Source organism: Chiloscyllium plagiosum, unplaced genomic scaffold (assembly GCF_037043375.1).
Source record: "Chiloscyllium plagiosum isolate Xiang-an unplaced genomic scaffold, Cpla_swu_hap1 HiC_scaffold_53X, whole genome shotgun sequence".
NCBI lineage: Eukaryota > Metazoa > Chordata > Chondrichthyes > Orectolobiformes > Hemiscylliidae > Chiloscyllium > Chiloscyllium plagiosum.
The window spans coordinates 6,644,350-6,670,802 of NW_028270191.1; positions in this window are offsets into that span (position 1 = coordinate 6,644,350).

Genomic DNA, 26,453 nt, shown 5'->3' on the forward strand with positions numbered 1-26,453 from the left:
CCCTCTGACTATGCGCCACTCCCTCAGTACTGACCCTCCGACAGTGCGGCACTCCCTCAGTACTGACCCTCCAACAGTGCGGCATTCCCTCAGTACTGACCCTCCGACAGTGCGGCACTCCCTCAGTACTGACCCTCCGACAGTGCGACACTCCTTCAGTACTGACCCTCCAACAGTGTGGCACTCCCTCAGCACTGACCCTCCGACGGTGCGGCACTCCCTCATCACTGACCCTCTGATAGTGCAGCATTCCCTCAGTACTGACCCGCCGACAGTGCGGCACTCCCTCAGTCCTGACCCTCCGACAGTGCGGCACTCCCTCAGTACTTACCCTCCGACAGTGCGGAATTCCCTCAGTACTGACCCTCTGACTATGCGCCACTCCCTCAGTACTGACCCTCCGACAGTGCGGCACTCCCTCAGTACTGACCCTCCAACAGTGCGGCATTCCCTCAGTACTGACCCTCCGACAGTGCGGCACTCCCTCAGTACTGACCCTCCGACAGTGCGACACTCCTTCAGTACTGACCCTCCAACAGTGCGGCTCTCCCTCAGCACTGACCATACGACAGTGAGGCACTCCCTCAGCACTGACCCTCTGACAGTGCGGCACTCCCTCAGTACTGACCCTCCGACAGTGCGGCACTCCCTCAACACTAACCCTCCGACAGTGCGGCACTCCCTCAGTACTGTCCCTCTGACAGAGCAACACTCCCTCAGCAGTGACCATCCGACATTGCGGCCCTCCCTCAGTACTGACCAGCTACAGTGCGGCACTCCCTCAGCACTGACCCTCCGACAGTGCGGCGCTCCCTCAGTACTGACCCTCCGACAGTGCGGCACTCCCGCAGCACTGACCCTCCGACATTGCGGCACTCCCTCAGCACTGACCCTCCGACATTGCGGCACTCCCTCAGTACTGACCATCTACAGTGCGGCATTCCATCAGCACTGACCCTCCGACAGTGCGCCTCTCCCTCAGCACTGACCCTCCGACAGTGCGGCACTTCCTCAGCACTGACACTCTGACAGTGTGGCACTCCCTCAGCACTGACCCTCTGACAGTGTGGCACTCACTCAGCACTGACCCTCTGACAGTGTGGCACTCCCTCAGCACAGACCCTCTGACTGTGCGGGATTTCCTCATGACTGACCCCCTGACAGAGCGAGACTCCCTCAGTGCTGACCCTCCAACAGTGCAGCACTCCCTCAGTACTGACCCTCCGACAGTGCGACACTCCCTGAGAACTGACCCTCCAACAGTGCGGCACTCCCTCAGTACTGACCCTGCGACAGTGCGGCACTCCCTCAGTACTGACCCTCCGACAGTGCGGCACTCCCTCAGTACTGACCCTCCGACAGTGCGGCACTCCCTCAGTACTGAACCTCCGACAGTGCAGCACTCCCTCAGTACTGACCCTCCGACAGTGCGGCACTCCCTCAGTACTGACCCTCCGCCAGTGCGGCACTCCCTCAGTACTGAACCTCCGACAGTGCGGCACTCCCTCAGTACTGACCCTCCGACAGTGCGGCATTCCCTCAGCACTGACCCTCCGACAGTACGGCACTCCCTCAGCACTGACCCTCTGACTGTGTGGGATTTCCTCAGGACTGACCCCCTGACAGAGCGAGACTCCCTCAGTGCTGACCCTCCAACAGTGCGGCACTTCCTCAGTACTGACCCTCCGACAGTGCGTCTTTCCCTCAGTACTGACCCTCTGACTATGTGCCACTCCCTCAGCATTGACCCTCCGACAGTGCGGCACTCCCTCAGCACTGACCCTCTGACAGTGCGGCACTCCCTCAGCATTGACCCACGGACAGTGCGGCATTCCCTCACCACTGACCCTCCGACAGTGCGGCACTCCCTCAGTACTGACCCTCTGACAGTGCGGCACTCCCTCAGCATTGACCCACCGACAGTGCGGCATTCCCTCACCACTGACCCTCCGACAGTGCTGCACTCCCTCAGTACTTACCCTCCGACAGTGCGGAATTCCCTCAGTACTGACCCTCTGACTATGCGCCACTCCCTCAGTACTGACCCTCCGACAGTGCGGCACTCCCTCAGTACTGACCCTCCAACAGTGCGGCATTCCCTCAGTACTGACCCTCCGACAGTGCGGCACTCCCTCAGTACTGACCCTCCGACAGTGCGACACTCCTTCAGTACTGACCCTCCAACAGTGCGGCTCTCCCTCAGCACTGACCATACGACAGTGAGGCACTCCCTCAGCACTGACCCTCTGACAGTGCGGCACTCCCTCAGTACTGACCCTCCGACAGTGCGGCACTCCCTCAACACTAACCCTCCGACAGTGCGGCACTCCCTCAGTACTGTCCCTCTGACAGAGCAACACTCCCTCAGCAGTGACCATCCGACATTGCGGCCCTCCCTCAGTACTGACCAGCTACAGTGCGGCACTCCCTCAGCACTGACCCTCCGACAGTGCGGCGCTCCCTCAGTACTGACCCTCCGACAGTGCGGCACTCCCGCAGCACTGACCCTCCGACATTGCGGCACTCCCTCAGCACTGACCCTCCGACATTGCGGCACTCCCTCAGTACTGACCATCTACAGTGCGGCATTCCATCAGCACTGACCCTCCGACAGTGCGCCTCTCCCTCAGCACTGACCCTCCGACAGTGCGGCACTTCCTCAGCACTGACCCTCTGACAGTGTGGCACTCCCTCAGCACTGACCCTCTGACAGTGTGGCACTCACTCAGCACTGACCCTCTGACAGTGTGGCACTCCCTCAGCACAGACCCTCTGACTGTGCGGGATTTCCTCAGGACTGACCCCCTGACAGAGCGAGACTCCCTCAGTGCTGACCCTCCAACAGTGCAGCACTCCCTCAGTACTGACCCTCCGACAGTGCGACACTCCCTGAGAACTGACCCTCCAACAGTGCGGCACTCCCTCAGTACTGACCCTGCGACAGTGCGGCACTCCCTCAGTACTGACCCTCCGACAGTGCGGCACTCCCTCAGTACTGACCCTCCGACAGTGCGGCACTCCCTCAGTACTGAACCTCCGACAGTGCAGCACTCCCTCAGTACTGACCCTCCGACAGTGCGGCACTCCCTCAGTACTGACCCTCCGCCAGTGCGGCACTCCCTCAGTACTGAACCTCCGACAGTGCGGCACTCCCTCAGTACTGACCCTCCGACAGTGCGGCATTCCCTCAGCACTGACCCTCCGACAGTACGGCACTCCCTCAGCACTGACCCTCTGACTGTGTGGGATTTCCTCAGGACTGACCCCCTGACAGAGCGAGACTCCCTCAGTGCTGACCCTCCAACAGTGCGGCACTTCCTCAGTACTGACCCTCCGACAGTGCGTCTTTCCCTCAGTACTGACCCTCTGACTATGTGCCACTCCCTCAGCATTGACCCTCCGACAGTGCGGCACTCCCTCAGCACTGACCCTCTGACAGTGCGGCACTCCCTCAGCATTGACCCACGGACAGTGCGGCATTCCCTCACCACTGACCCTCCGACAGTGCGGCACTCCCTCAGTACTGACCCTCTGACAGTGCGGCACTCCCTCAGCATTGACCCACCGACAGTGCGGCATTCCCTCACCACTGACCCTCCGACAGTGCTGCACTCCCTCAGTACTGACCCGCCGACAGTGCGGCACTCCCTCAGTGCTGACCCTCCGACAGTGCTGCACTCCCTCAGCACTGACCCTCCGACAGTGCAGCACCCTCTCAGTACTGACCCTCCAACAGTGCAGCACTCACTCAGCACTGAACCTCCGAAGGTGCGACACTCCCTCGGCACTGACCCTTCAACAGTGCGGCACTCCATCAGCATTGACCCTCCGACTGTGCGGCACTCCCTCAGCACTGACCCTCCGACTGTGCGGCACTCCCTCAGTACTGACCCTCCGACATTGCGGCACTCCCTCAGCATTGACCCTCCGACTGTGCGGCACTCCCTCAGCACTGACCCTCCGACAGTGCGGCATTCCCTCAGTCCTGACCCTCCGACTGTGCGGCACTCCATCAGCATTGACCCTCCGACTGTGCGGCACTCCCTCAGCACTGACCCTCCGACTGTGCGGCACTCCCTAAGTACTGACCCTCCGACATTGCGGCACTCCCTCAGCACTGACCCTCCGACAATGCGGCATTCCCTCAGTACTGACCCTTTGACATTGCGGCACCCCCTCCGCACTGAACCTCCGACAGTGTGGCACTCCCTCAGTACTGACCCTTCAACACTGCGGGTCTCTCTCAGTACTGACCCTCCGACAGTGCGGCACCCCCTCAGCACTGACCCTCCGACAGTGCAGCAATCCCTCCGCACTGACCCTCCGACAGTGTGGCAATCCTTTAGCACTGACCCTCCGGCAGTGCGGCACTCCCTCAGCACTGACCCTCTGACAGTGTGGCGCACCCTCAGGACTGACCCTCTGACAGTGTGGCACCCCCTCAGTACTGACCCTCCGAGAGTGCGGCACTCCCTCAATACGGACCCTCTGACAGTGCGACCGTCCCTCAGCACTGACCCTCTGACTGTGCAGCACACTCTCAGTACTGACCCTCCGACAGTACGGCACACTCTCAGTACTGACCCTCCGACAGTGCGCCACTCCCTCAGCACTGACACTCCCACAGTCCGGCACCCCCTCAGTACTGACCCGCCGACAGTGCGGCACTCCCTCAGTACTGACCCTCGAACAGTGCGGCACTCCCTCAGCACTGACCCTCCGACAGTGCGGCGCCCCCTCAGCACTGACCCTCCGACAGTGCGGCACTCCCTCAGCACTGACCCTCCGACAGTGCGGCACTCCCTCAGTACTGACCCTCCGACAGTGCGGCACCCCCTCAGCACTGAACCTCTGACAGTGCGGCACTCCCTCAGTACTGACCCTCCGACAGTGCGGCGCCCCCTCAGCACTGACCCTCCGACAGTGCGGCGCCCCCTCAGCACTGACCCTCCGACAGTGCGGCACTCCCTCAGCACTGACCCTCCGACAGTGCGGCACTCCCTCAGTACTGACCTCCGACAGTGCGGCACCCCCTCAGCACTGAACCTCTGTCAGTGCGGCACTCCCTCAGCACTGAACCTCTGACAGTGCGGCACTCTCTCAGTACTGACCCTCCGACTGTGCGGCACTCCCTCAGCACTGAACCTCTGACAGTGCGGCACTCTCTCAGTACTGACCCTCCGACTGTGCGGCACTCCCTCAACACCGACCCTCCGACAGTGCTGCACTCCCTCAGCACTGACCCTCCAACAGTACGGCACCCCCTCAGCACTGACCCTCCGACAGTGCTGCACTCCCTCAGCACCGACCCTCCGACATTGCTGCACTCCCTCAGCACTGACCCTCCGACAGTGCAGCACTCCCTCAGCACTGACCCTCCAACAGTACGGCACCCCCTCAGCACTGACCCTCCGACAGTGCTGCACTCCCTCAGCACTGACCCTCCAACAGTACGGCACCCCCTCAGCACTGACCCTCTGACAGTGCGGCACTCCCTCAGTACTGACCATCTACAGTGCGGCATTCCCTCAGCACTGACCCTCCGACAGTGCTGCACTCCCTCAGCACTGACCCTCCAACAGTACGGCACCCGCTCAGCACTGACCCTCTGACAGTGCGGCACTCCCTCAGCACTGACCCTCCGACAGTGCTGCACTCCCTCAGCACTGACCCTCCGACAGTACGGCACCCCCTCAGCACTGAACCTCTGACAGTGCGGCACTCTCTCAGTACTGACCCTCCGACTGTGCGGCACTCCCTCAACACCGACCCTCCGACAGTGCTGCACTCCCTCAGCACTGACCCTCCAACAGTACGGCACCCCCTCAGCACTGACCCTCCGACAGTGAGGCACTCCCTCAATACTGACCCTCTGACAGAGCAACACTCCTTCAGCACTGAACCTCTGACAGTGCAGCACTCCCTCAGCACTGACCCTCCGAAGGTGCTGCACTCCCTCAGCACAGACCCTCCGACAGTGCGGCACCCCCTCAGCACTGACCCTTCAACAGTGCGGCTCTCCATCAGCACTGACCCTCTGACAGTGCGGCACTCCTTCAGTACTGACCCTCCGACAGTCTGGCACTCCCTCAGCACTGACCCTCCGAAGGTGCTGCACTCCCTCAGCACAGACCCTCCGACAGTGCGGCACCCCCTCAGCACTGACCCTTCAACAGTGCGGCACTCCCTCAGCATTGACCCCCTGACTGTGCGGCACTCCCTCAGTACTGACCCTCCGACTGTGCTGCACTCCCTCAGGACTGACCCTCCGACAGTCTGGCACTCCCTCAGTACTGACACTCCGACAGTGCGGAATTCCCTCAGTACTGACCCTCCGACAGTGCGGCACTCACTCAGTACTGACACTCTGACAGTGCGGAATTCCCTCAGTGCTGACCCTCCGACAGTGCGGCACTCCCTCAGTACTGACTCTCCGACAGTGCGGCACTCTCTCAGTACTGACCCTCCGACAGTGCGGCACTCACTCAGTACTGACACTCCGACAGTGCGGAATTCCCTCAGTGCTGACCCTCCGACAGTGCGGCACTCTCTCAGTACTGACCCTCCGACAGTGCGGCAGTCCCTCAGTACTGACCCTCCGACAGTGCGGCACTCCCTCAGTACTGACCCTCCGACAGTGCGGCACACTCTCAGTACTCACCCTTTGACAAATCTCGCTCCCTCAGCACTGAACCTCTGACAGTGCGGCGCCCCCTCAGTACTGACCCTCCGACAGTACGGAACTCCCTCAGTACTGACCCATCGACAGTGCGGCACTCCCTCAGTAGTGACCCTTCAACAGTGCGGCACTCCCTCAGTACTGACCCTCCGACAGTGCAGCACTCCCTCAGTACTGACCCTCCGACTGTGCGGCACACTCTCAGTACTGACCCTCTGACAAATCCCGCTCATTCAGCACTGAACCTCTGACAGTGCGGCGCCCCCTCAGTACTGACCCTCCGACAGTGCGGCACTCCCTCAGCACTGACCCTCCGACAGTACGGAACTCCCTCAGCACTGACCCATCGACAGTGCGGCACTCCCTCAGTAGTGACCCTTCAACAGTGCGGCACTCCCACAGCACTGACCCATCGACAGTGCGGCACTCCCTCAGTAGTGACCCTTCAACAGTGCGGCACTTCCACAGCACTGTCCCTCCGACAGTGCAGCACTCCCTCAGCACTGACCCATCGACAGTGCGGCACTCCCTCAGTACTGACCCTCCGACAGTGCGGCACCCTATCAGCACTGATCCTCCGACAGTACGGCACTCCCTCAGTACTGACCCTCCGAGAGTACGGCATTCCCTCAGCACTGACCCTCCGACAGTACGGCACCCCCTCAGCACTGACCCTCCGACAGTGCGGCACTCCCTCAGTACTGACCCTCCGACAGTGCGGCACTCCCTCAGTACTGACCCTCCGGCGGTGCGGCGCCCCCTCAGTACTGACCCTCCGACAGTGCGGCACTCCCTCAGCACTGACCCTCCGACAGTACGGAACTCCCTCAGCACTGACCCATCGACAGTGCGGCACTCCCTCAGTAGTGACCCTTCAACAGTGCGGCACTCCCACAGCACTGACCCATCGACAGTGCGGCACTCCCTCAGTAGTGACCCTTCAACAGTGCGGCACTCCCACAGCACTGACCCTCCGACAGTGCGGCACTCCCTCAGCACTGACCCTCCGACAGTACGGAACTCCCTCAGCACTGACCCATCGACAGTGCGGCACTCCCTCAGTAGTGACCCTTCAACAGTGCGGCACTCCCACAGCACTGACCCATCGACAGTGCGGCACTCCCTCAGTAGTGACCCTTCAACTGTGCGGCACTCCCACAGCACTGACCCTCCGACAGTGCAGCACTCCCACAGCACTGACCCATCGACAGTGCGGCACTCCCACAGTAGTGACCCTTCAACAGTGCGGCACTCCCTCAGTACTGACCATCCGACAGTGCAGCACTCCCTCTGTACTGACCCTCCGACAGTACGGAACTCCCTCAGCACTGACCCTCTGACAGCGCGGCACACACTCAGCACTGACCCATCGACAGTGCGGCACTCCCTCAGTACTGACCCTCCGACAGTGCAGCACTCCCTCAGTACTGACCCTCCGACTGTGCGGCACTCCCTCAACACCGACCCTCCGACAGTGCGGCACTCCCTCAGTAGTGACCCTTCAACAGTGCGGCACTCCCACAGCACTGATCCTCCGACAGTGCGGCACTCCCTCTGTACTGACCATCTGACTGTGCAGCACCCATTCAGTATTGACCCTCCGACAGTGCGGCACTCCCTCAATACTGACCCTCTGACAGAGCAACACTCCTTCAGCACTGAACCTCTGACAGTGCAGCACTCCCTCAGTACTTACCCTCCGACAGTGCGGCACCCCCTCAGTCCTGACCCTCCGACAGTGCAGCACTCACTCATCACTGACCTTCTGACAGTGCGGCACTCTCTGAGCACTGACCCTCCGACAGTGCGGCACTCCCTCAGTACTGACCCTCCGACAGTGCAGCACTCCCTCAGCACTGACCCTCCGAAGGTGCTGCACTCCCTCAGCACAGACCCTCCGACAGTGCGGCACCCCCTCAGCACTGACCCTTCAACAGTGCGGCACTCCATCAGCACTGACCCTCTGACAGTATGGCACTCCCTCAGCATTGACCCTCTGACTGTGCGGCACTCCCTCAGTACTGACCCTCCGACTGTGCTGCACTCCCTCAGTACTGACCCTCCGACAGTCTGGCACTCCCTCAGTACTGACACTCCGACAGTGCGGAATTCCCTCAGTACTGACTCTCCGACAGTGCGGCACTCCCTCAGTACTGACCCTCCGACAGTGCGGCAGTCCCTCAGTACTGACACTCGGACAGTGCGGAATTCCCTCAGTACTGACCCTCCGACAGTGCGGCACTCCCTCAGTACTGACCCTCCGACAGTGCGGCACTCCCTCAGTACTGACCCTCCGACAGTGCGGCACACTCTCAGTACTGACCCTCTGACAAATCTCGCTCCCTCAGCACTGAACCTCTGACAGTGCGGCACACACTCAGCACTGACCCTTCGACAGTGCGGCACTCCCTCAGTACTGACCATCCGACAGTGCGGCACTCCCTCAGTACTGACCATCCGACAGTGCAGCACTCCCTCTGTACTGACCCTCCGACTGTGCGGCACACTCTCGGTACTGACCCTCTGACAAATCCCCGCTCATTCAGCACTGACCCTCCGACAGTGCAGCACTCCCTCAGCACTGACCCTCCGAAGGTGCTGCACTCCCTCAGCACAGACCCTCCGACAGTGCGGCACCCCCTCAGCACTGACCCTTCAACAGTGCGGCACTCCATCAGCACTGACCCTCTGACAGTATGGCACTCCCTCAGCATTGACCCTCTGACTGTGCTGCACTCCCTCAGTACAGACCCTCCGACAGTCTGGCACTCCCTCAGTACCGACACTCCGACAGTGCGGAATTCCCTCAGTACTGACCCTCCGACAGTGCGGCACTCCCTCAGTACTGACCCTCCGACAGTCTGGCACTCCCTCAGTACTGACACTCCGACAGTGCGGAATTCCCTCAGTACTGACTCTCCGACAGTGCGGGACTCCCTCAGTACTGACCCTCCGACAGTGTGGCACTCCCTCAGTACTGACCCTCCGACAGTGCGGGACTCCCTCAGTACTGACCCTCCGACAGTGCGGCACTCACTCAGTACTGACACTCCGACAGTGCGGAATTCCCTCAGTACTGACCCTCCGACAGTGCGGCACTCCCTCAGTACTGACCCTCCGACAGTGCGGCACTCCCTCAGTACTGACCCTCCGACAGTGTGGCACACTCTCAGTACTGACCCTCTGACAAATTCCGCTCATTCAGCACTGAACCACTGACAGTGCAACGCCCCCTCAGTACTGACCCTCCGACAGTACGGAAATCCCTCAGCACTGACCCTCCGACAGTGCGGCACTCCCTCAGTAGTTACCCTCCGACAGTGCGGCACTCCCACAGCACTGACCCTCCGACAGTGTGGCACTCCCTCTGTACTGACCCTCCGACAGTGCTGCACTCCCTCAGTACTGACCCTCTGACAGAGCAACACTCCTTCAGCACTGAACCTTGACAGTGCAGCACTCCCTCAAACTACCCTCCGACAGTGCGGCACTCCGTCAGCACTGACCCTCTGACAGTGCGGCGCCCCCTCAGTACTGACCCTCCGACAGTGCGGCACTCCCTCAGCACTGACCCTCCGACTGTGCGGCACCCCCTCAGCACTGACCCTTCAACAGTGCGGCACTCCATCAGCACTGACCCTCTGACAGTACGGCACTCCCTCAGCATTGACCCTCCGACAGTGCGGCACTCTCTCAGTACTGACCCTCCGACAGTGCTGCACTCCCTCAGTGCTGACCCTCCGACAGTGCGGCACTCCCTCAGTACGGACGCTCCGACAGTGCAGAATTCCCTCAGTACTGACCCTCCGACTGTGTGACAAACCCTCAGTACTGACCCTCCTACAGTGCGGCACTCCCTCAGTACTGACCCTCCGACAGTGCGGCACTCCCTCAGTACTGACCCTCCGACAGTGCAGCATTCCCTCAGGACTGACCCTCTGACTATGCGCCACTCCCTCAGTACTGACCCGCCGACAGTGCGGCACTCCCTCAGTCCTGACCCTCCGACAGTGCGGCACTCCCTCAGTACTTACCCTCCGACAGTGCGGAATTCCCTCAGTACTGACCCTCTGACTATGCGCCACTCCCTCAGTACTGACCCTCCGACAGTGCGGCACTCCCTCAGTACTGACCCTCCAACAGTGCGGCATTCCCTCAGTACTGACCCTCTGACTATGCGCCACTCCCTCAGTACTGACCCTCCGACAGTGCGGCACTCCCTCAGTACTGACCTTCCGACAGTGCTGCACTCCCTCAGTGCTGACGCTCCGACAGTGCGGCACTCCCTCAGTACGGACACTCCGACAGTGCAGAATTCCCTCAGTACTGACCCTCCGACTGTGCGGCAAACCCTCAGTACTGACCCTCCGACAGTGCAGAATTCCCTCAGTACTGACCCTCCGACTGTGCGGCAAACCCTCAGTACTGACCCTCCGACAGTGCGGAATTCCCTCAGTACTGACCCTCCGACAGTGCAGAATTCCCTCAGTACTGACCCTCCGACTGTGCGGCAAACCCTCAGTACTGACCCTCCGACAGTGCGGCACTCCCTCAGTACTGACCCTCCGACAGTGCGGCACTCCCTCAGTACGGACACTCCGACAGTGCAGAATTCCCTCAGTACTGACCCTCCGACTGTGCGGCAAACCCTCAGCACTGACCCGCCGACAGTGCGGCACTCCCTCAGTCCTGACCCTCCGATAGTTCGGCACTCCCTCAGTATTTACCCTCCGACAGTGCGGCATTCCCTCAGTACTGACCCTCTGACTATGCGCCACTCCCTCAGTACTGACCCTCCGACAGTGCGGCACTCCCTCAGTACTGACCCTTTGACAGTGCGGCACTCCCTCAGCATTGACCCTCTGACAGTGCGGCACTCCCTCAGTACTGACCCTCCGACAGTGCGGCACTCCCTCAGTACTGACCCTCCGACAGTGCGGCACTCCCTCAGTACTGACCCTCCGACAGTGCGGCACTCCCTCAGTACTGACCCTCCGACAGTGCAGCATTCCCTCAGGACTGACCCTCTGATTATGCGCCACTCCCTCAGTACTGACCCGCCGACAGTGCGGCACTCCCTCAGTCCTGACCCTCCGATAGTTCGGCACTCCCTCAGTACTTACCCTCCGACAGTGCGGCATTCCCTCAGTACTGACCCTCTGACTATGCGCCACTCCCTCAGTACTGACCCTCCGACAGTGCGGCACTCCCTCAGTACTGACCCTCCGACAGTGCAGCATTCCCTCAGGACTGACCCTCTGATTATGCGCCACTCCCTCAGTACTGACCCGCCGACAGTGCGGCACTCCCTCAGTCCTGACCCTCCGATAGTTCGGCACTCCCTCAGTACTTACCCTCCGACAGTGCGGCATTCCCTCAGTACTGACCCTCTGACTATGCGCCACTCCCTCAGTACTGACCCTCCGACAGTGCGGCACTCCCTCAGTACTGACCCTCCGACAGTGCGGCACTCCCTCAGCACTGACCCTCTGACAGTGCGGCGCCCCCTCAGTACTGACCCTCCGACAGTGCGGCACTCCCTCACCACTGACCCTCTGACAGCGCGGCACACACTCAGCACTAACCCTTCGACAGTGTGGCACTCCCTCAGTACTGACCCTCCGACAGTGCGGCACTCCCTCAGTACTGACCCTCCGACAGTGCGGCACACTCTCAGTACTGACCCTTTGACAGTGCGGCGCTCCCTCAGTAGTGACCCTTCAACAGTGCGGCACTCCCACAGCACTGACCCATCGACAGTGCGGCACTCCCTCAGTAGTGACCCTTCAACAGTGCGGCACTCCCACAGCACTGACCCTCCGACAGTGCAGCACTCCCTCAGCACTGACCCATCGACAGTGCGGCACTCCCTCAGTACTGACCCTCCGACAGTGCGGCACCCTATCAGCACTGATCCTCCGACAGTACGGCACTCCCTCAGTACTGACCCTCCGAGAGTACAGCATTCCCTCAGCACTGACCCTCCGACAGTACGGCACCCCCTCAGCACTGACCCTCCGACAGTGCGGCACTCCCTCAGTACTGACCCTCCGACAGTGCGGCACTCCCTCAGTACTGACCCTCCGGCAGTGCGGCGCCCCCTCAGTACTGACCCTCCGACAGTGCGGCACTCCCTCAGCACTGACCCTCCGACAGTACGCAACTCCCTCAGCACTGACCCATCGACAGTGCGGCACTCCCTCAGTAGTGACCCTTCAACAGTGCGGCACTCCCACAGCACTGACCCATCGACAGTGCGGCACTCCCTCAGTAGTGACCCTTCAACAGTGCGGCACTCCCACAGCACTGACCCTCCGACAGTGCAGCACTCCCTCAGCACTGACCCATCGACAGTGCGGCACTCCCTCAGTACTGACCCTCCGACAGTGCGGCACCCTATCAGCACTGATCCTCCGACAGTACGGCACTCCCTCAGTACTGACCCTCCGAGAGTACGGCATTCCCTCAGCACTGACCCTCCGACAGTACGGCACCCCCTCAGCACTGACCCTCCGACAGTGCGACACTCCCTCAGCACGGAACCTCTGACAGTGCGGCACTCTCTCAGTACTGACCCTCCGACTGTGCGGCACTCCCTCAACACCGACCCTCCGACAGTGCGGCACTCCCTCAGTAGTGACCCTTCAACAGTGCGGCACTCCCACAGTAGTGACCCTTCAACAGTGCGGCACTCCCTCAGTACTGACCCTCCGACAGTACGGAACTCCCTCAGCACTGACCCTCTGACAGCGCGGCACACACTCAGCACTGACCCATCGACAGTGCGGCACTCCCTCAGTACTGACCCTCCGACAGTGCAGCACTCCCTCAACACCGACCCTCCGACAGTGCGGCACTCCCTCAACACCGACCCTCCGACAGTGCGGCACTCCCTCAGTAGTGACCCTTCAACAGTGCGGCACTCCCACAGCACTGATCCTCCGACAGTGCGGCACTCCCTCTGTACTGACCATCTGACTGTGCAGCACCCATTCAGTATTGACCCTCCGACAGTGCGGCACTCCCTCAATACTGACCCTCTGACAGAGCAACACTCCTTCAGCACTGAACCTCTGACAGTGCAGCACTCCCTCAGTACTTACCCTCCAACAATGCGGCACCCCCTCAGTCCTGACCCTCCGACAGTGCAGCACTCACTCATCACTGACCTTCTGACAGTGCGGCACTCTCTGAGCACTGACCCTCCGACAGTGCGGCACTCCCTCAGTACTGACCCTCCGACAGTGCAGCACTCCCTCAGCACTGACCCTCCGAAGGTGCTGCACTCCCTCAGCACAGACCCTCCGACAGTGCGGCACCCCCTCAGCACTGACCCTTCAACAGTGCGGCACTCCATCAGCACTGACCCTCTGACAGTATGGCACTCCCTCAGCATTGACCCTCTGACTGTGCGGCACTCCCTCAGTACTGACCCTCCGACTGTGCTGCACTCCCTCAGTACTGACCCTCCGACAGTCTGGCACTCCCTCAGTACTGACACTCCGACAGTGCGGAATTCCCTCAGTACTGACTCTCCGACAGTGCGGCACTCCCTCAGTACTGACCCTCCGACAGTGCGGCAGTCCCTCAGTACTGACACTCGGACAGTGCGGAATTCCCTCAGTACTGACCCTCCGACAGTGCGGCACTCCCTCAGTACTGACCCTCCGACAGTGCGGCACTCCCTCAGTATTGACCCTCCGACAGTGCGGCACACTCTCAGTACTGACCCTCTGACAAATCTCGCTCCCTCAGCACTGAACCTCTGACAGTGCGGCACACACTCAGCACTGACCCTTCGACAGTGCGGCACTCCCTCAGTACTGACCATCCGACAGTGCGGCACTCCCTCAGTACTGACCATCCGACAGTGCAGCACTCCCTCTGTACTGACCCTCCGACTGTGCGGCACACTCTCGGTACTGACCCTCTGACAAATCCCCGCTCATTCAGCACTGACCCTCCGACAGTGCAGCACTCCCTCAGCACTGACCCTCCGAAGGTGCTGCACTCCCTCAGCACAGACCCTCCGACAGTGCGGCACCCCCTCAGCACTGACCCTTCAACAGTGCGGCACTCCATCAGCACTGACCCTCTGACAGTATGGCACTCCCTCAGCATTGACCCTCTGACTGTGCTGCACTCCCTCAGTACAGACCCTCCGACAGTCTGGCACTCCCTCAGTACCGACACTCCGACAGTGCGGAATTCCCTCAGTACTGACCCTCCGACAGTGCGGCACTCCCTCAGTACTGACCCTCCGACAGTCTGGCACTCCCTCAGTACTGACACTCCGACAGTGCGGAATTCCCTCAGTACTGACTCTCCGACAGTGCGGGACTCCCTCAGTACTGACCCTCCGACAGTGTGGCACTCCCTCAGTACTGACCCTCCGACAGTGCGGGACTCCCTCAGTACTGACCGTCCGACAGTGCGGCACTCACTCAGTACTGACACTCCGACAGTGCGGAATTCCCTCAGTACTGACCCTCCGACAGTGCGGCACTCCCTCAGTACTGACCCTCCGACAGTGCGGCACTCCCTCAGTACTGACCCTCCGACAGTGTGGCACACTCTCAGTACTGACCCTCTGACAAATCTCGCTCCCTCAGCACTGAACCTCTGACAGTGCGGCACTCCCTCAGTACTGACCATCCGACAGTGCAGCACTCCCTCAGTACTGACCCTCCGACAGTGTGGCACACTCTCAGTACTGACCCTCTGACAAATCCCGCTCATTCAGCACTGAACCTCTGACAGTGCGACGCCCCCTCAGTACTGACCCTCCGACAGTACGGAAATCCCTCAGCACTGACCCTCCGACAGTGCGGCACTCCCTCAGTAGTTACCCTCCGACAGTGCGGCACTCCCACAGCACTGACCCTCCGACAGTGTGGCACTCCCTCTGTACTGACCCTCCGACAGTGCTGCACTCCCTCAGTACTGACCCTCTGACAGAGCAACACTCCTTCAGCACTGAACCTTGACAGTGCAGCACTCCCTCAAACTACCCTCCGACAGTGCGGCACTCCGTCAGCACTGACCCTCTGACAGTGCGGCGCCCCCTCAGTACTGACCCTCCGACAGTGCGGCACTCCCTCAGCACTGACCCTCCGACTGTGCGGCACCCCCTCAGCACTGACCCTTCAACAGTGCGGCACTCCATCAGCACTGACCCTCTGACAGTACGGCACTCCCTCAGCATTGACCCTCCGACAGTGCGGCACTCTCTCAGTACTGACCCTCCAACAGTGCTGCACTCCCTCAGTGCTGACCCTCCGACAGTGCGGCACTCCCTCAGTACGGACTCTCCGACAGTGCAGAATTCCCTCAGTACTGACCCTCCGACTGTGTGACAAACCCTCAGTACTGACCCTCCTACAGTGCGGCACTCCCTCAGTACTGACCCTCCGACAGTGCGGCACTCCCTCAGTACTGACCCTCCGACAGTGCAGCATTCCCTCAGGACTGACCCTCTGACTATGCGCCACTCCCTCAGTACTGACCCGCCGACAGTGCGGCACTCCCTCAGTCCTGACCCTCCGACAGTGCGGCACTCCCTCAGTACTTACCCTCCGACAGTGCGGCATTCCCTCAGTACTGACCCTCTGACTATGCGCCACTCCCTCAGTACTGACCCTCCGACAGTGCGGCACTCCCTCAGTACTGACCCTCCAACAGTGCGGCATTCCCTCAGTACTGACCCTCTGACTATGCGCCACTCCCTCAGTACTGACCCTCCGACAGTGCGGCACTCCCTCAGTACTGACCTTCCGACAGTGCTGCACTCCCTCAGTGCTGACGCTCCGACAGTGCGGCACTCCCTCAGTACGGACACTCCGACAGTGCAGAATTCCCTCAGTACTGACCCTCCGACTGTGCGGCAAACCCTCAGTACTGACCCTCCGACAGTGCAGAATTCCCTCAGTACTGACCCTCCGACTGTGCGGCAAACCCTCAGTACTGACCCTCCGACAGTGCGGCACTCCCTCAGTACTGACCCTCCGACAGTGCAGAATTCCCTCAGTACTGACCCTCCGACTGTGCGGCAAACCCTCAGTACTGACCCTCCGACAGTGCGGCACTCCCTCAGTACTGACCCTCCGACAGTGCGGCACTCCCTCAGTACGGACACTCCGACAGTGCAGAATTCCCTCAGTACTGACCCTCCGACTGTGCGGCAAACCCTCAGCACTGACCCGCCGACAGTGCGGCACTCCCTCAGTCCTGACCCTCCGATAGTTCGGCACTCCCTCAGTACTTACCCTCCGACAGTGCGGCATTCCCTCAGTACTGACCCTCTGACTATGCGCCACTCCCTCAGTACTGACCCTCCGACAGTGCGGCACTCCCTCAGTACTGACCCTTTGACAGTGCGGCACTCCCTCAGCATTGACCCTCTGACAGTGCGGCACTCCCTCAGTACTGACCCTCCGACAGTGCGGCACTCCCTCAGTACTGACCCTCCGACAGTGCGGCACTCCCTCAGTACTGACCCTCCGACAGTGCGGCACTCCCTCAGTACTGACCCTCCGACAGTGCAGCATTCCCTCAGGACTGACCCTCTGATTATGCGCCACTCCCTCAGTACTGACCCGCCGACAGTGCGGCACTCCCTCAGTCCTGACCCTCCGATAGTTCGGCACTCCCTCAGTACTTACCCTCCGACAGTGCGGCATTCCCTCAGTACTGACCCTCTGACTATGCGCCACTCCCTCAGTACTGACCCTCCGACAGTGCGGCACTCCCTCAGTACTGACCCTCCGACAGTGCGGCATTCCCTCAGTACTGACCCTCTGACTATGCGCCACTCCCTCAGTACTGACCCTCCGACAGTGCGGCACTCCCTCAGTACTGACCCTCCGACAGTGCGGCACTCCCTCAGCACTGACCCTCTGACAGTGCGGCGCCCCCTCAGTACTGACCCTCCGACAGTGCGGCACTCCCTCACCACTGACCCTCTGACAGCGCGGCGCACACTCAGCACTAACCCTTCGACAGTGTGGCACTCCCTCAGTACTGACCCTCCGACAGTGCGGCACTCCCTCAGTACTGACCCTCCGACAGTGCGGCACACTCTCAGTACTGACCCTTTGACAGTGCGGCGCTCCCTCAGTTGAGCCTCCGACAGTGCGGCACTCCCTCAGTACTGACCCTCTGACAGTGCGGCACTCCCTCTGCACTGATCCTCCGACATTGCGGCACTCCCTCAATACTGGCCCTCTGACTGTGCAGCACCCCCTCAGTACTGACCCTCCGAAAGTGCGACATTCCCTCAGTACTGAACCTATGACATTGCGGCACTCCCTCAGCACTAAACCCTGCAACAGTGCGGCACTCCCTCAGTACTGACCCTCCAACAGTGCTGCGCTCCCTCAGTACTGACCCTCCGACTGTGCGGCACTCCCTCAACACTGACCCTCCGACAGTGCGGCACTCCCTCAGTAGTGACCCTTCAACAGTGCGGCGCTCCCTCTGTACTGACCATCTGACAGTGCGGCGCCCCCTCAGTGCTCACCCTCTGACAGTGCGGCACTCACTCATCACTGACCTTCTGACAGAGCAACACTCCTTCAGCACTGACCCTCTGACAGTGCAGCACTCCCTCAGTCCTGACCCGCCGACAGAGCGGCACTCCCTCAGCACTGACCCTTCAACAGTGCGGCACTCCCTCAGCACTGACCCTTCAACAGTGCGGCACTCCCTCAGCACTGACCCTTCAACAGTACGGCACTCCCTCAGCACTGACCCTCCGACAGTGCTGCATTCCCTCAGTACTGACCCTCCGACAGTGCGGCACTCCCTCAGTACTGACACTCCGACAGTGTGTCATTCCCTCAGTACTACCCTCCGACTGTGCGGCAAACCCTCAGTACTGACCTTCCGACAGTGCGGCACTCCCTCAGTACTGACCCTCTGACAGTGCGGCACTCCCTCAGTACTGACCCTCCGACAGTGCGACACTCCCTCAGTACTGACCCTCTGACAGTGCGACACTCCCTCAGTACTGACCCTCCGACAGTGCGGCACTCCCTCAGTACTGACCCTCCGACAGTGCAGCATTCCCTCAGTACTGACCCTCTGACTATGCGCCACTCCCTCAGTACTGACCCGCCGACAGTGCGGCACTCCCTCAACACTGACCCTCTGACGGTGCGGCACTCCCTCAGCACTGACCCTTCAACAGTGCGGCACTCCCTCAACACTGACCCTCCGACACTGCGGCATTCCCTCAGTACTGACCCTCCGACAGTGCGGCTCTCCCTCAGTACTGACCCTCTGACTATGCGCCACTCCCTCAGTACTGACCCGCCGACAGTGCGGCACTCCCTCAACACTGACCCTCCAACAGTGCGGCTCTCCCTCAGCACTGACCCTCTGACAAATCCTGCTCCCTCAGTACTGACCCTCCGACAGTGCAGCACTCCCTCAGTACTGACCCTCTGACTATGCGCCACTCCCTCAGCACTGACCCTCCGACACTGCGGCATTCCCTCAGTACTGACCCTCCGACAGTGCGGCTCTCCCTCAGTACTGACCCTCTGACTATGCGCCACTCCCTCAGTACTGACCCTCCGACAGTGCGGCACTCCCTCAGTACTGACCCTCTGACTATGCGCCACTCCCTCAGTACTGACCCTCCGACAGTGCGGCTCTCCCTCAGTACTGACCCTCTGACTATGCGCCACTCCCTCAGTACTGACCCTCCGACAGTGCGGCACTCCCTCAGCACTGACCCTTCAACAGTGCGGCACTCCCTCAACACTGACCCTCCGACAGTGCGGCACTCCCTCAGTACTGACCCGCCGGCAGTGCGGCACTCCCTCAACACCGACCCTCTGACAGTGCGGCACTCCCTCAGCACTGACCCTTCAACAGTGCGGCACTCCCTCAACACTGACCCTCCGACACTGCGGCATTCCCTCAGTACTGACCTGCCGACAGTGCGGCTCTCCCTCTGCCCTGACCCTCCAACAGTGCAGCACTCCTTCAGTACCTCCCATTTGACGATGATTTCCCAATGAGCTGACTGCAATGGTTGTTTTTGTTGCCTGCTTGACAGCTTCCTTGATGTCTTTTGCACAGCATCTTCTGATCGCCTTAAAAATGGTTCCCCTTCCACTGCCATCATGTTGGAATATTAGGATTGTTTCTTGTGGTGTTCGTGACAAAAGATAATCTGAACACTAACAACCTTCATGAAGCAGATGTCAGAGGAGAGGTTCAGCTGAACAATTCCAGAACTTTGGCGAAAGTGAGGAGTGCAGATGATGGAGATCAGAGTCAAGGTCAGAGTGGTGCTGGAAAAGCACAGCAGGTCAGGCAGCATCCGAGGAGCAGGAACATCGACGTTTTGGGCAGGAGCCCTTCATCAGGAATGAGGCTGGGAGCCTCGGGGGGTGGAGAGATAAATGGGAGGGGGGGTGGGGCTGGAGGGAAGGTAGCTGAGACTGCAATAAGTGGATGGAGGTGGGGGTAAAGGTAACAGGTCAGAGGGGAGGGTGGAGCGAGTAGGTGGGAAGGGAGATAGGCAGGTAGGGCAGGTCATGAGGATGATGCTGAGCTGGAAAGTTGGAACTGGGGTGAGGTGGGGGAAGGGGAAATGAGGAAACTGTTGAAGTCCACATTGATGCCCTGGGGTTGAAGTGTTCCGAGGCGGAAGATGAGGCGTTCTTCCTCCTGGTGTCAGGTGGTTAGGGAGCGGCGGTGAAGGAGGCCCAGGACCTGCATGTCCTCGGCAAAGTGGGAGGGGGAGTTAAAGTGTTCAGCCACGGGGCAGTGGGGTTGATTGGCGCGGGTATGCCGGAGATTTTCTCTGAAGCGCTCTGCTAGGAGGCACCCAGTCTCCCCAATGTAGAGGAGACCGCATCGGGAGCAGGTGAAACTTTGATGGATGTGGAAGGCTCCTTTAGGGCCTTGGATAGAGGTGAGGGAGGAGGTGTGGGCGCAGGTTTTGCAATTCCTGCGGTGGCAGGGGAAGGTGCCAGGACGGGAGGATGGGTTGTTGGGGGGGGCGTGGACCTGACCAGGTAGTTGCAGAGGGAGCGGTCTTTACGGAAAGCGGATGGGGGTGGGGACTATTTCCAGAACCTTCCACGTTCAGATGTCATTACCATGTGATTGCACATTCTCTGACATCACTGATGATGTCGTTTCCTTGTTAGCCTATAGCTATTCAGCGCGCACACTGCATAAGAAGGGTTTGGGCTGAATGCCTGGAAGCGTTGTCCACGCTGGGGAAAGCGATTACATTTTCTGGCTGGTTACAGATACTGGAGCAAGGTTTGCGTTTCCTCCAATGTTATTCTTCGTTGATGTCCAATTAACTTTCTGAAAGCCCTGTACATGTCTTGTGTTCCGCCGTGCGTGGACAAATTGTGTCAAAGCCCTTGAAAAGGATCCAAACAGCTATTTAGGTGCTGTGGGGCAAACAAGAAAAATACTAAGCCCAACCTGAGGCCACAATACTTGGGAAAGTGTCAAGCTCCCCCCCCCCCACCCCTCCAAAAAAAAACTTGTTTTCAAGTCTGTCGTCAGATGGGACACTTACAACGGGGTCTTTGCTGCCTTTGGAAGAGCTGACTCATCGTGCAATCATTTCCCACACAAGAGACATGGTGTCTGACTGAGCTATTGTTTGGTGCCAGTGATGGGCAGTGCTCACTTGCCTTCAGAGTCCCATTTGCATTCATGAGATGCAAGTCTTAACAAGGGAGTCCATGGACTGTTCCAATCCAGTTTTACAGGACACTGGGTGACCCGTGTTGCAGTGCACAGTGGGTCGTCAAGGCCCAACAGTGGGCTTTCCTCAAGCCAGTCAAGATGGCATCTGTTCCAATCGTTTCTTTTCTTTTCTTTTTCTTTTCTTTTTCTTTCTTTCTTCCCTTTCTTTCTTTCTTTTCTTTTTTAAAAAAAACAAGATTTAACCATATACTTACTTTTTGCGGAGGGCTTGGACTGCATTAAGGTGACCAGCGGGTCGGAGGCAATGGTTCTCAATGGTGGTTCAGGGAGTCCAGTTTGTGTTCCCAGTGGTGGCGGGGGTGGGGGAGCTGAGATTGGGCTCATGGCCCAGGCCAGGGCCTGGCAGCTTCAGTGGCGGCTGCATTGCTGAGATCGGACCAGCACAGCCTCACGGTGGCTGTGTCAGTAGAGCCAAGATGGCGCTGACAAATGGTTCTGGAGCGGAGGCGAAGGGACTGTTTCGTGCTGGTGACGGTCTCAGTGTCAGGATGAAAGAGCCTGGATCTGTGGCTAAGCCCTTAAAAAGGACAACATTGAACTTTTAACTTTATTTCCTGACTTTGTACCAAAGATTTTGTACCTAGGTACCTTGTACCTAAGATGGCATCAGAGAATGTACACTTTACCCTGTACTCCTGGGCCTCCTCCACTGCCAAATCCTAGCCACCCAACACCTAGAGGAAGAACACCTCATCTTCTGCCTTGGGACACTCCAACCACACGGGATCAATGTCGATTTCACTCATCTCATCATTTCCCCTCCCCCCAACCATATCCCAGATCCAATCCTCCAACCAGCACCACCTTCTTGAACGTTTCCAACTCCACCCTCCCCTCCGACCTATCACCACTACCCCTACCTTCACCTACCTATCATCTTCCCAGTTACCTTCCCCCCCTGCTCCAGCCCCCTCCCATTTATCTCTCAGCCCCCTTGCCCCCCCCCCCACATTCCTGATGAAGGGCTTATGCCCGAAACATCGACTCTCCTGCTCCTCCAATGCTGCCTGGCCTGCTGTGCTTTTCCAGCACCACACTCTCGCCTCTGATACCTCCAGCATCTGCAGCCCTCACTTTGTCCTGTACTTGAGTACACATGACAATAAACTACATTCTAGTTCTAAGATGGGGAAACGGGAGCTGGAAGGACAGTTGAAGTGCAAGGTGAGAGGGGTGAGGCAGAATTGAGAGGCAGACGGAGAAGAAGATGGGATGGGGGCAGGGGGGAGTGCTTTATCTTTGGTTTCTCTTACTGCCAGCACACTTTATGCATTTGTTTCCTATTCATTCACAGTGTGGGGATCACTGACCTGGCTAGCCTTTACTGCCCATCCCTCATTGCCCAGAGGGCAGTTAAGAGCCAAGCAGGCTGGCTGTGGGTCTGGAGTCACGTGTAGGCCAAGACCTGGTAAGGATGGCAGTTTCCTTCCCTAAAGGGCATTAGTGAACCAGGCAATGGTCATCATTAGATTCTTAATTCCAGGTTTTTATTGAATTGAAATTCCACCATCTGCCGTGATGGGATTCGAACCTGGATCCCCACAACATTGCCTGGGTCTCTGTATTAATAGTCCACTGGCTATAACATGCCGGTATGGTGTTACCATGCCATATGGCCCACCCGAATCAGCTCAGGTGCCTTGGGTCAATTCCCTACCAGCAATCCTCCGATTGGCACTGATCAACATTGCTGATACCGAGCGTGGAAGGGCACTCACGCCAAGTCTTCGGCAGCAGATCAGTCTCGATAAACAGAGTGGGCTTGTTCCATAGCCTTAAGAGCTACATATGTGACATCTGAGAGACCATGGTTAGGCTGTACTTAAGGCTTGAGTTCACACAGAACATCTGGTAACATGCCAACAGCTGGTTAGTTCCTGCCAGGGACAGGCCTTTATGTTATTATCATCGCGATAACGTTAATGAACCCTTTCAGGCACAAACTGCCTTCTACAACAGGGAGGATTTGAGTTGATTTATTATTGTACACAAGTAATGAGGTAGGGGAATGGGTCTGGGTAGGATACTCTTCGGAGGGTTGGTGTGGACTTGTTGGGCCGAAGGGCCTGTTTCCACACTGTACAGATTCTATGATTAGATTAGATTACTTACAGTGTGGAAACAGGCCCTTCGGCCCAACAAGTCCACACCGACCCGCCGAAGCGAAACCCACCCCATACCCCCTACATTTACCACTTACCTAACACTACGGGCAATTTAGCATGGCCAATTCCCCTGACCTGCACATCTTTGGACTGTGGGAGGAAACCGGAGCACCCGGAGGAAACCCATGCAGACACGGGGAGAACATGCAAACTCCACACAGTCAGTTGCCTGAGTCGGGAATTGAACCCGGGTCTCTGGCGCTGTGAGGCAGCAGTGCTAACCACTGTGCCACCGTGCCGCCCACCGTGGTACAGTGGTACCTAGGTACACATACCTAGGTACAGTGAAAGGTTTTGTTTTTGCATGCAGTTCAGGTCAGTCCAAACAAAGATCAGAGGGTGATTGAACAGAGCGAGGAATGCAATGTTACAGCTGCAGAGAAGGTGCACAGAGAGCGAGAGCAACATGGAATTTAAAATTTGAGAGGCCCATTCAGAAGTCCAAGAACAGCGAGGAAGTAGCTGTTCTTAAATCTGTTTAAGCTTTTGTAACTTCTGCCCGACGGAAGAGGTTGGAAGCGATTAGAACTGGTAAAGAGGTAGAGCAGGTTCGAGAGGAGAGGGAGGAAAGAGGGTGAGGTGGGAGGGAGCAGAGAGGTAAAAGAGGAGGCATGATGGAGAAATGGCAGGAAGAAGACCTGAAGCTTACGTTTCCTCAGGCTTTCTGCTCAGTTGGCTGCATGTCTAGATTGCGAGATGTGGAGGAGGGACGAGGGTGGAGTGTGTACTTTCCCACTGAGGGACAACTGCTTGGCAACATGGGAAGGTTGAGGGTGTCAAAATCGAGTGCTTCTTGCTCAGCGAGGAGGGAATGTATACCTTCCATGTGACCAAAGAATGAGTGCTGCTGTGGGATATTTGAGGATTAATATGCACAAACTACGTGAGTCAGGAACGACTGCTCAGTGCAACTGCAATTCTGTTGGTCAATCACATTTATATTTAGTGCAAAGGCCTCAGTCCTGTTACTTGTTCCAGTAGCCATGTTTTGTTCATCCTGAGCAGCCATCTTCTGGGATCTGACTGAGTGACTCACTCAGCTGTTTCAGAGGTAAGCATATTGCTGTGGGTGTGGGGTCATGTGGAGACCAACAGATCTCCTCCCCTGAGGGACATGACTGAGTAGGACGGGATTTGAAATGAAAATTCAGTGATTCGTCGTTCCTGAAACTATTTTTTTTTAAATTCCAGATTTATTTAATTCATTGAATTCAGGTTCTTCAGTTGCTGTGGGGAGATTTGAGCTCATGCCGCCTAATCTATAGTCTGGGCCTCCAGATTATTAGTGTAATAACATAACCACCACCAAACACATCTTCCCCTCACTCCCCCTGTCTGCATTTCGCATGGATTGCTCCCTCCAGTTCCACAACCACCAACACCCACTCCCCCCTTTCCCATGGCACCTTCCCATATAACCACAACTCCTGCCCCTTCCCCTCCTCCCTGCTCACCCTCCAAGGGCCTGAACAGTCTTTCCAGCTGGAGTTGCATTTCATTGCACCTCCTCCAATCTTGTGTTCGCTGCACCCAGTGTGGCCTACTGTACGTTGGAGAAACCAAACACAGACTGGGGAGGGGGGTGACCGCTTTGCGGAACACCTCCAGTCCGTGTGCAAGCATAACCCCGACCTTCCTGTAGCCAGTCATTTTAACACAGCGTCCTCACATGCCCACAATGTCTGCCCTTGGCATGCTGCAGTGCTCCCGTGAATCACAGCACAAGCTGGAGGAACAACACCTCATCCTCAGAGTAGGCACTTTCCAGCCTTCTGGTCTTCATATTGAGTTCAACACCATCAAATTAGGAACTAACTCCCTTTCCTTCCCTTTCTTTTAGCTTTACTTGTTACATTCTCTGCCACCTTCTCTCCCCTCCCCCCCCCCCCCCCCCCCCCCCCCCCCCCCCCCCACAGTGAGACTGCGTGTCCTTCCCTGTCGGCCAGGTAGACACACCATTCTTACACTCCTATCACGTAATCTGAACTATCAACACCCTTTCGCCCCAGCACACACCCCCAAACTATTGTATAAACACTGCGCCCTCCACACTTCACTTCAGCTCGAATGGAAGAGTCACCTCAACTCAAAATATTAGCTTGTTCTCTCTCCAGGAAGGCTGTCTGACCTGCTGGGACCTTCAGCATTTGTTGTTTTCAGTACAGATTCCAGCATCTTCAGTAATTTGCTCCAACATAACCATGGGTGGCACAGTGGTTAGCACTGCTGCCTCACAGCGCCAGAGACCTGGGTTCAATTCCCACCTCAGGCGACTGTCTGTGTGGAGTTTGCACATTCTCCCCGTGTCTGCGTGGGTTTCCTCCGGGTGCTCCGGTTTCCTCGCACAGTCCAAAAAATGTGCATGTTAGGCGAATTGGCCATGCCAAATTGCCCGTAGTGTTAGGTGAAGGGGTAAATGTAGGGGAATGGGTCTGGGTGGGTTGCTCTTCGGAGGGTCGGTGTGGACTTGTTGGGCCAAAGGGCCTGTTTCCACATTGTAAGCAATCTAATCATTACGGATAGGCCGGGACTTCTTTCCCAGGAGGATGAGGCATGACCTTATAGAGGTTTATAAAATCGTGAGGGGCATGGATAGGGTTGAAACTTTATTGCTGGAACAGCACAGCAGGTCAGGCAGCATCCAGGGAACAGGAGATTCGACGTTTCGGGCACAGGCCCTTCTTCAGGAATGAGCAGAGAGTGTTCAGCAGGTGAAGATAAAAGGTAGGGAGGAGGGACTTGGAGGAGGGGCGTTGGAAATGTGATAGGTGGAAAGAGGTCAAGGTGAGGGTGATAGGTCGGAGTAGGATGGAGGCGGAGAGGTCAAGAAGAAGACTGCAGGTCAGGAAGGCGGTGCCGGGCTG